The following is a 9,366-nucleotide window of genomic DNA, read 5'->3' on the forward strand; positions in this document are numbered from 1 at the left end:
AACTTCCACAAAATGAGGTTCTAGTATGTTAGAGGGCATCCCAGGAGGGCTCCAAAAGTGTGGGTAAAATATATATCCCACAGGGGGAAAATTGAAAAAAAGTTGAAAAAAAAAATTTTTGGGGACTTAGAAAATTTTTCAACTTTTGTCAGACTTCCAGACAGGGGAGCGTGTCAGTGCGCGCATCCGATTTCAGTTCCAGAGCGATTCGCGCGATGAGTCCTTGATACTTAGTCGTTTTTGGCAAAATTTCTGACTTTTTGAAAATTTCACAATTTTGTGAAAACTTCCACAAAATGAGGTTCTAGTATGTTAGAGGGCATCCCAGGAGGGCTCCAAAAGTGTGGGTAAAATATATATCCCACAGGGGGAAAATTGAAAAAAAGTTGAAAAAAAAAATTTTTGGGGACTTAGAAAATTTTCACACATGTGTCAGACTTCCAGAGAGGGGAGCATGTCAGTGCGCGCATCCGATTTCAGTTCCAGAGCGATTCGCGCGATGAGTCCTTGATACTTAGTCGTTTTTGCAAAATTTCTGACTTTTTGGAAAATTTCACAATTTTGTGAAAACTTCCACAAAATGAGGTTCTAGTATGTTAGAGGGCATCCCAGGAGGGCTCCAAAAGTGTGGGTAAAATATATATCCCACAGGGGGAAAATTGAAAAAAAGTTGAAAAAAAAAATTTTTGGGGACTTAGAAAATTTTTCAACTTTTGTCAGACTTCCAGACAGGGGAGCGTGTCAGTGCGCGCATCCGATTTCAGTTCCAGAGCGATTCGCGCGATGAGTCCTTGATACTTAGTCGTTTTTGCAAAATTTCTGACTTTTTGGAAAATTTCACAATTTTGTGAAAACTTCCACAAAATGAGGTTCTAGTATGTTAGAGGGCATCCCAGGAGGGCTCCAAAAGTGTGGGTAAAATATATATCCCACAGGGGGAAAATTGAAAAAAAGTTGAAAAAAAAAATTTTTGGGGACTTAGAAAATTTTCACACATGTGTCAGACTTCCAGAGAGGGGAGCATGTCAGTGCGCGCATCCGATTTCAGTTCCATAGCGATTCGCGCGATGAGTCCTTGATACTTAGTCGTTTTTGCAAAATTTCTGACTTTTTGGAAAATTTCACAATTTTGTGAAAACTTCCACAAAATGAGGTTCTAGTATGTTAGAGGGCATCCCAGGAGGGCTCCAAAAGTGTGGGTAAAATATATATCCCACAGGGGGAAAATTGAAAAAAAGTTGAAAAAAAAAATTTTTGGGGACTTAGAAAATTTTTCAACTTTTGTCAGACTTCCAGACAGGGGAGCGTGTCAGTGCGCGCATCCGATTTCAGTTCCAGAGCGATTCGCGCGATGAGTCCTTGATACTTAGTCGTTTTTGCAAAATTTCTGACTTTTTGGAAAATTTCACAATTTTGTGAAAACTTCCACAAAATGAGGTTCTAGTATGTTAGAGGGCATCCCAGGAGGGCTCCAAAAGTGTGGGTAAAATATATATCCCACAGGGGGAAAATTGAAAAAAAGTTGAAAAAAAAAATTTTTGGGGACTTAGAAAATTTTTCAACTTTTGTCAGACTTCCAGACAGGGGAGCGTGTCAGTGCGCGCATCCGATTTCAGTTCCAGAGCGATTCGCGCGATGAGTCCTTGATACTTAGTCGTTTTTGGCAAAATTTCTGACTTTTTGAAAATTTCACAATTTTGTGAAAACTTCCACAAAATGAGGTTCTAGTATGTTAGAGGGCATCCCAGGAGGGCTCCAAAAGTGTGGGTAAAATATATATCCCACAGGGGGAAAATTGAAAAAAAGTTGAAAAAAAAAATTTTTGGGGACTTAGAAAATTTTTCAACTTTTGTCAGACTTCCAGACAGGGGAGCGTGTCAGTGCGCGCATCCGATTTCAGTTCCAGAGCGATTCGCGCGATGAGTCCTTGATACTTAGTCGTTTTTGGCAAAATTTCTGACTTTTTGAAAATTTCACAATTTTGTGAAAACTTCCACAAAATGAGGTTCTAGTATGTTAGAGGGCATCCCAGGAGGGCTCCAAAAGTGTGGGTAAAATATATATCCCACAGGGGGAAAATTGAAAAAAAGTTGAAAAAAAAAATTTTTGGGGACTTAGAAAATTTTCACACATGTGTCAGACTTCCAGAGAGGGGAGCATGTCAGTGCGCGCATCCGATTTCAGTTCCAGAGCGATTCGCGCGATGAGTCCTTGATACTTAGTCGTTTTTGGCAAAATTTCTGACTTTTTGAAAATTTCACAATTTTGTGAAAACTTCCACAAAATGAGGTTCTAGTATGTTAGAGGGCATCCCAGGAGGGCTCCAAAAGTGTGGGTAAAATATATATCCCACAGGGGGAAAATTGAAAAAAAGTTGAAAAAAAAAATTTTTGGGGACTTAGAAAATTTTTCAACTTGTGTCAGACTTCCAGAGAGGGGAGCATGTCAGTGCGCGCATCCGATTTCAGTTCCAGAGCGATTCGCGCGATGAGTCCTTGATACTTAGTCGTTTTTGCAAAATTTCTGACTTTTTGGAAAATTTCACAATTTTGTGAAAACTTCCACAAAATGAGGTTCTAGTATGTTAGAGGGCATCCCAGGAGGGCTCCAAAAGTGTGGGTAAAATATATATCCCACAGGGGGAAAATTGAAAAAAAGTTGAAAAAAAAAATTTTTGGGGACTTAGAAAATTTTCACACATGTGTCAGACTTCCAGAGAGGGGAGCATGTCAGTGCGCGCATCCGATTTCAGTTCCAGAGCGATTCGCGCGATGAGTCCTTGATACTTAGTCGTTTTTGCAAAATTTCTGACTTTTTGGAAAATTTCACAATTTTGTGAAAACTTCCACAAAATGAGGTTCTAGTATGTTAGAGGGCATCCCAGGAGGGCTCCAAAAGTGTGGGTAAAATATATATCCCACAGGGGGAAAATTGAAAAAAAGTTGAAAAAAAAAATTTTTGGGGACTTAGAAAATTTTTCAACTTTTGTCAGACTTCCAGACAGGGGAGCGTGTCAGTGCGCGCATCCGATTTCAGTTCCAGAGCGATTCGCGCGATGAGTCCTTGATACTTAGTCGTTTTTGGCAAAATTTCTGACTTTTTGAAAATTTCACAATTTTGTGAAAACTTCCACAAAATGAGGTTCTAGTATGTTAGAGGGCATCCCAGGAGGGCTCCAAAAGTGTGGGTAAAATATATATCCCACAGGGGGAAAATTGAAAAAAAGTTGAAAAAAAAAATTTTTGGGGACTTAGAAAATTTTCACACATGTGTCAGACTTCCAGAGAGGGGAGCATGTCAGTGCGCGCATCCGATTTCAGTTCCAGAGCGATTCGCGCGATGAGTCCTTGATACTTAGTCGTTTTTGCAAAATTTCTGACTTTTTGGAAAATTTCACAATTTTGTGAAAACTTCCACAAAATGAGGTTCTAGTATGTTAGAGGGCATCCCAGGAGGGCTCCAAAAGTGTGGGTAAAATATATATCCCACAGGGGGAAAATTGAAAAAAAGTTGAAAAAAAAAATTTTTGGGGACTTAGAAAATTTTCACACATGTGTCAGACTTCCAGAGAGGGGAGCATGTCAGTGCGCGCATCCGATTTCAGTTCCAGAGCGATTCGCGCGATGAGTCCTTGATACTTAGTCGTTTTTGCAAAATTTCTGACTTTTTGGAAAATTTCACAATTTTGTGAAAACTTCCACAAAATGAGGTTCTAGTATGTTAGAGGGCATCCCAGGAGGGCTCCAAAAGTGTGGGTAAAATATATATCCCACAGGGGGAAAATTGAAAAAAAGTTGAAAAAAAAAATTTTTGGGGACTTAGAAAATTTTCACACATGTGTCAGACTTCCAGAGAGGGGAGCATGTCAGTGCGCGCATCCGATTTCAGTTCCAGAGCGATTCGCGCGATGAGTCCTTGATACTTAGTCGTTTTTGCAAAATTTCTGACTTTTTGGAAAATTTCACAATTTTGTGAAAACTTCCACAAAATGAGGTTCTAGTATGTTAGAGGGCATCCCAGGAGGGCTCCAAAAGTGTGGGTAAAATATATATCCCACAGGGGGAAAATTGAAAAAAAGTTGAAAAAAAAAATTTTTGGGGACTTAGAAAATTTTCACACATGTGTCAGACTTCCAGAGAGGGGAGCATGTCAGTGCGCGCATCCGATTTCAGTTCCAGAGCGATTCGCGCGATGAGTCCTTGATACTTAGTCGTTTTTGGCAAAATTTCTGACTTTTTGAAAATTTCACAATTTTGTGAAAACTTCCACAAAATGAGGTTCTAGTATGTTAGAGGGCATCCCAGGAGGGCTCCAAAAGTGTGGGTAAAATATATATCCCACAGGGGGAAAATTGAAAAAAAGTTGAAAAAAAAAATTTTTGGGGACTTAGAAAATTTTTCAACTTTTGTCAGACTTCCAGACAGGGGAGCGTGTCAGTGCGCGCATCCGATTTCAGTTCCAGAGCGATTCGCGCGATGAGTCCTTGATACTTAGTCGTTTTTGGCAAAATTTCTGACTTTTTGAAAATTTCACAATTTTGTGAAAACTTCCACAAAATGAGGTTCTAGTATGTTAGAGGGCATCCCAGGAGGGCTCCAAAAGTGTGGGTAAAATATATATCCCACAGGGGGAAAATTGAAAAAAAGTTGAAAAAAAAAATTTTTGGGGACTTAGAAAATTTTCACACATGTGTCAGACTTCCAGAGAGGGGAGCATGTCAGTGCGCGCATCCGATTTCAGTTCCAGAGCGATTCGCGCGATGAGTCCTTGATACTTAGTCGTTTTTGCAAAATTTCTGACTTTTTGGAAAATTTCACAATTTTGTGAAAACTTCCACAAAATGAGGTTCTAGTATGTTAGAGGGCATCCCAGGAGGGCTCCAAAAGTGTGGGTAAAATATATATCCCACAGGGGGAAAATTGAAAAAAAGTTGAAAAAAAAAATTTTTGGGGACTTAGAAAATTTTTCAACTTTTGTCAGACTTCCAGACAGGGGAGCGTGTCAGTGCGCGCATCCGATTTCAGTTCCAGAGCGATTCGCGCGATGAGTCCTTGATACTTAGTCGTTTTTGGCAAAATTTCTGACTTTTTGAAAATTTCACAATTTTGTGAAAACTTCCACAAAATGAGGTTCTAGTATGTTAGAGGGCATCCCAGGAGGGCTCCAAAAGTGTGGGTAAAATATATATCCCACAGGGGGAAAATTGAAAAAAAGTTGAAAAAAAAAATTTTTGGGGACTTAGAAAATTTTTCAACTTTTGTCAGACTTCCAGACAGGGGAGCGTGTCAGTGCGCGCATCCGATTTCAGTTCCAGAGCGATTCGCGCGATGAGTCCTTGATACTTAGTCGTTTTTGGCAAAATTTCTGACTTTTTGAAAATTTCACAATTTTGTGAAAACTTCCACAAAATGAGGTTCTAGTATGTTAGAGGGCATCCCAGGAGGGCTCCAAAAGTGTGGGTAAAATATATATCCCACAGGGGGAAAATTGAAAAAAAGTTGAAAAAAAAAATTTTTGGGGACTTAGAAAATTTTTCAACTTTTGTCAGACTTCCAGACAGGGGAGCGTGTCAGTGCGCGCATCCGATTTCAGTTCCAGAGCGATTCGCGCGATGAGTCCTTGATACTTAGTCGTTTTTGGCAAAATTTCTGACTTTTTGAAAATTTCACAATTTTGTGAAAACTTCCACAAAATGAGGTTCTAGTATGTTAGAGGGCATCCCAGGAGGGCTCCAAAAGTGTGGGTAAAATATATATCCCACAGGGGGAAAATTGAAAAAAAGTTGAAAAAAAAAATTTTTGGGGACTTAGAAAATTTTCACACATGTGTCAGACTTCCAGAGAGGGGAGCATGTCAGTGCGCGCATCCGATTTCAGTTCCAGAGCGATTCGCGCGATGAGTCCTTGATACTTAGTCGTTTTTGCAAAATTTCTGACTTTTTGGAAAATTTCACAATTTTGTGAAAACTTCCACAAAATGAGGTTCTAGTATGTTAGAGGGCATCCCAGGAGGGCTCCAAAAGTGTGGGTAAAATATATATCCCACAGGGGGAAAATTGAAAAAAAGTTGAAAAAAAAAATTTTTGGGGACTTAGAAAATTTTCACACATGTGTCAGACTTCCAGAGAGGGGAGCATGTCAGTGCGCGCATCCGATTTCAGTTCCAGAGCGATTCGCGCGATGAGTCCTTGATACTTAGTCGTTTTTGCAAAATTTCTGACTTTTTGGAAAATTTCACAATTTTGTGAAAACTTCCACAAAATGAGGTTCTAGTATGTTAGAGGGCATCCCAGGAGGGCTCCAAAAGTGTGGGTAAAATATATATCCCACAGGGGGAAAATTGAAAAAAAGTTGAAAAAAAAAATTTTTGGGGACTTAGAAAATTTTCACACATGTGTCAGACTTCCAGAGAGGGGAGCATGTCAGTGCGCGCATCCGATTTCAGTTCCAGAGCGATTCGCGCGATGAGTCCTTGATACTTAGTCGTTTTTGCAAAATTTCTGACTTTTTGGAAAATTTCACAATTTTGTGAAAACTTCCACAAAATGAGGTTCTAGTATGTTAGAGGGCATCCCAGGAGGGCTCCAAAAGTGTGGGTAAAATATATATCCCACAGGGGGAAAATTGAAAAAAAGTTGAAAAAAAAAATTTTTGGGGACTTAGAAAATTTTCACACATGTGTCAGACTTCCAGAGAGGGGAGCATGTCAGTGCGCGCATCCGATTTCAGTTCCAGAGCGATTCGCGCGATGAGTCCTTGATACTTAGTCGTTTTTGGCAAAATTTCTGACTTTTTGAAAATTTCACAATTTTGTGAAAACTTCCACAAAATGAGGTTCTAGTATGTTAGAGGGCATCCCAGGAGGGCTCCAAAAGTGTGGGTAAAATATATATCCCACAGGGGGAAAATTGAAAAAAAGTTGAAAAAAAAAATTTTTGGGGACTTAGAAAATTTTTCAACTTTTGTCAGACTTCCAGACAGGGGAGCGTGTCAGTGCGCGCATCCGATTTCAGTTCCAGAGCGATTCGCGCGATGAGTCCTTGATACTTAGTCGTTTTTGGCAAAATTTCTGACTTTTTGAAAATTTCACAATTTTGTGAAAACTTCCACAAAATGAGGTTCTAGTATGTTAGAGGGCATCCCAGGAGGGCTCCAAAAGTGTGGGTAAAATATATATCCCACAGGGGGAAAATTGAAAAAAAGTTGAAAAAAAAAATTTTTGGGGACTTAGAAAATTTTCACACATGTGTCAGACTTCCAGAGAGGGGAGCATGTCAGTGCGCGCATCCGATTTCAGTTCCAGAGCGATTCGCGCGATGAGTCCTTGATACTTAGTCGTTTTTGCAAAATTTCTGACTTTTTGGAAAATTTCACAATTTTGTGAAAACTTCCACAAAATGAGGTTCTAGTATGTTAGAGGGCATCCCAGGAGGGCTCCAAAAGTGTGGGTAAAATATATATCCCACAGGGGGAAAATTGAAAAAAAGTTGAAAAAAAAAATTTTTGGGGACTTAGAAAATTTTTCAACTTTTGTCAGACTTCCAGACAGGGGAGCGTGTCAGTGCGCGCATCCGATTTCAGTTCCAGAGCGATTCGCGCGATGAGTCCTTGATACTTAGTCGTTTTTGGCAAAATTTCTGACTTTTTGAAAATTTCACAATTTTGTGAAAACTTCCACAAAATGAGGTTCTAGTATGTTAGAGGGCATCCCAGGAGGGCTCCAAAAGTGTGGGTAAAATATATATCCCACAGGGGGAAAATTGAAAAAAAGTTGAAAAAAAAAATTTTTGGGGACTTAGAAAATTTTTCAACTTTTGTCAGACTTCCAGACAGGGGAGCGTGTCAGTGCGCGCATCCGATTTCAGTTCCAGAGCGATTCGCGCGATGAGTCCTTGATACTTAGTCGTTTTTGGCAAAATTTCTGACTTTTTGAAAATTTCACAATTTTGTGAAAACTTCCACAAAATGAGGTTCTAGTATGTTAGAGGGCATCCCAGGAGGGCTCCAAAAGTGTGGGTAAAATATATATCCCACAGGGGGAAAATTGAAAAAAAGTTGAAAAAAAAAATTTTTGGGGACTTAGAAAATTTTTCAACTTTTGTCAGACTTCCAGACAGGGGAGCGTGTCAGTGCGCGCATCCGATTTCAGTTCCAGAGCGATTCGCGCGATGAGTCCTTGATACTTAGTCGTTTTTGGCAAAATTTCTGACTTTTTGAAAATTTCACAATTTTGTGAAAACTTCCACAAAATGAGGTTCTAGTATGTTAGAGGGCATCCCAGGAGGGCTCCAAAAGTGTGGGTAAAATATATATCCCACAGGGGGAAAATTGAAAAAAAGTTGAAAAAAAAAATTTTTGGGGACTTAGAAAATTTTCACACATGTGTCAGACTTCCAGAGAGGGGAGCATGTCAGTGCGCGCATCCGATTTCAGTTCCAGAGCGATTCGCGCGATGAGTCCTTGATACTTAGTCGTTTTTGCAAAATTTCTGACTTTTTGGAAAATTTCACAATTTTGTGAAAACTTCCACAAAATGAGGTTCTAGTATGTTAGAGGGCATCCCAGGAGGGCTCCAAAAGTGTGGGTAAAATATATATCCCACAGGGGGAAAATTGAAAAAAAGTTGAAAAAAAAAATTTTTGGGGACTTAGAAAATTTTCACACATGTGTCAGACTTCCAGAGAGGGGAGCATGTCAGTGCGCGCATCCGATTTCAGTTCCAGAGCGATTCGCGCGATGAGTCCTTGATACTTAGTCGTTTTTGCAAAATTTCTGACTTTTTGGAAAATTTCACAATTTTGTGAAAACTTCCACAAAATGAGGTTCTAGTATGTTAGAGGGCATCCCAGGAGGGCTCCAAAAGTGTGGGTAAAATATATATCCCACAGGGGGAAAATTGAAAAAAAGTTGAAAAAAAAAATTTTTGGGGACTTAGAAAATTTTTCAACTTGTGTCAGACTTCCAGAGAGGGGAGCATGTCAGTGCGCGCATCCGATTTCAGTTCCAGAGCGATTCGCGCGATGAGTCCTTGATACTTAGTCGTTTTCAGAAGTCACAATTTTGACTTCCAGGACCCGCAAAACGTTTGTAAATTGAGCCCGCTCCCCAGTTCCAAGCGTTTTGAGGTGTCCCCGGTTGCAGTAATGCAGCCTGCCCACTAGATGTCGCAAAAGAGACAAAAAGTGAAAAAGAACCAGAATGAGGAAATTCCAGGGAGCCGAATCCGCCTGACAGTTCCAGGCGATCGGGCACTTTTTTGCATGCGTCCCTAAAGTGGGTATAGGGTGACACTCCATGCAAAGACCCAGTTTTGCACACCACCGGCAGAATATATGAGAGAGAGGTACCTCTCAGCCCCGACACATTT

This window comes from Phyllobates terribilis, unplaced genomic scaffold (genome assembly GCF_046119375.1).
Source record: "Phyllobates terribilis strain yellow unplaced genomic scaffold, ASM4611937v1 Scaffold_2754__1_contigs__length_108694, whole genome shotgun sequence".
Taxonomy (NCBI): domain Eukaryota; kingdom Metazoa; phylum Chordata; class Amphibia; order Anura; family Dendrobatidae; genus Phyllobates; species Phyllobates terribilis.